Source organism: Propithecus coquereli, unplaced genomic scaffold, assembly GCF_000956105.1.
Source record: "Propithecus coquereli isolate 6110/MARCELLA unplaced genomic scaffold, Pcoq_1.0 Scaffold30, whole genome shotgun sequence".
In the NCBI taxonomy this organism is placed as follows: Eukaryota; Metazoa; Chordata; class Mammalia; order Primates; family Indriidae; genus Propithecus; species Propithecus coquereli.
Window position 1 is genome coordinate 194,605 of NW_012148619.1, and position 2,238 is coordinate 196,842.

Below are 2,238 nucleotides of genomic sequence, written 5' to 3' on the forward strand. Positions count from 1 at the left end.
GTGATTCATCCTCGCCATTCTCTAAAGTGCTAAATGGCCTACATGCATTTCTTATTAGGAAAACATTCACTTTGTTTTAATAATTCTATTACCTTAAAATAATTGTAGAAATTCTTGGGCACTATTCCATCAGGCATCAATTATCAAGTACTTTGCAGAATACCTCTAAAATTATTTTTTTTATAAAATTAACTCTGCAACAGAAATTCTGTATTTATTCACAATTGAAAATAGCTCTGTGAACTTTGTTATCACCTAGCTTAATACAATGTTTCCAGATAACTAACCCATCCAGGGCCTGGAGCACAGAATTGAATGGAAATACAAGATAAAGGCAAATTGTGTGTGTGTGTATGTGTGTCTCTGCAAGCATGTGCACGTGTGTCCCCACATACTACTCATGCACTTATTTGTTCTCCTTTAGAATTAGGTGATATTTCAACCACAGGTGATTTAAGCTATGAAAGACCTTGAAATAATTTGGAGAAACCATAAGATGTCCCGATTTTTCTCCAAGACATTAGACTTTAATGCCTTATAAGAATTTTATATTCTTTTTCAATTTTTGAAAGTGAACTTCTTACAAAATAAAACTGCTTATTTAAAATAATTGAAAAAAGTAAACAAACCTTAGATGGCCTGAGAAAACATTTACTGAGCTGAAAGGGTGATTTATATTGTACTTTGGTTTGGGTGTAGTTATCAGCTGAGCCAGCTGAGCGATAACTATCCATGTTTCCTAAAAGAAACCTGGGTCTGCATCCTCCCTGCCTGAAATGATACCTGCAGCATCAGCAACACCACCAATCTCCAACAACTAGTTCTAAGAAGATGGACTTGTTGATAGGTCAGTGAGGTTAGTGGCTACACAGTAAGAAATCTCTTGCTTTCTCACTCTCTCACTCATCCATACATGGGGAGTACATTTGTGCCTTAGCATGCGTGTACACACACAGATAACTTAATGTACCTGTCAGTCTTCCCTACTAGCCTGTGAGGTACCATGAACCCCTTGTCCTATTTAAACCCTATGATTAATCATTATCATCCATCCCTTGCTTGTGCCTTTGACTTTTTTGCTCCTCTTGACTCATCATGAATTCTTGGCAAAGTCACAGCCTAGATCAATCCCAGCCTGCACCCTCCACTTGCACCCATGCAGTTGCATGAAGCTGGAGAAAAACATTCCACCACACAGACCAGTTTCACTTTAACCTAATGACAGTGAAACTCAGTGAGGTGCTTGATGCTGCCTATTTTTCCTAGTCCATTTATTCTCTCACTTTCCTATTTAATACATTTGTCTCTTTCCTCAAACCTTCAATGCATCCTCTTCTAATTTCATTCTCAGCTGATGACCTTGCTTCCCATTTGACTGAAAGAGTTAGAAGCAACCAGAAGAACACTTCCACCTACTTCCACACCACATCTACCCACCAACCGGCCTCTGTGCTCCCATAGTCTGTCCTCCCTCTCATCCCCACAGATGAACCATCCATGGTTTTATCAAAGCTGATGCTTCCACTTGTGTACAAGTTTCCATCCCTCTCACTGTTACAAAGACTGCTCTTCAGCAATTCTCCTGCTCTCGCCTTTATCATCAAATTTTCACCATCTACTAGATTGTAACCATCAGCATAAAAGCATGCTGCTACTTCTTCTGTCTTAAAAAAAGTTTCCATACTTCTCAAGCTACTGCACAGTTTCTTAGCAACCCTTTCATGAAAACTCCTTGCAAGAAATCTCTATCCTTGCTTTTCCAGTTATTCTTCTCTCATCTGTTCTTAAGCCCATTTTATTGCAGCTTTGATCCCACCACTACACTGAAACTGCTCATGTCAAAGGTCCTCAGTGGCCCGCACATCAATGGGCAGCATTTGACATGATCATTCCCTGCTACTCAACGTATGTTTTCCAAAGTCTTCAAAGCCAGACCAGAGTCTTCTGGATTTTTTCTCTTCTCTCACTAGTTTCTCAATCTCAGTCTCATTTTCTTATTCTTCCTCTTGTCCTTACCCTCTTGGAGTGCCCTAGGGTTTAGTCTTTGGTCTTCTTCTCTTCTCTATCTATATCCCCTTTCTTGGTGACCCTGGCTAAAAATCCTTGGGATTATTCTCAGTGCCTCAGTTTATCTTAGTTGGATGAGTGAGAGATCCCCTGGCTTTACTTTTAATATATATGCACAATCTGCCTGCCTCTTACTCCTCCACTTGCAACTATCATTGTCTGAGCTATCAC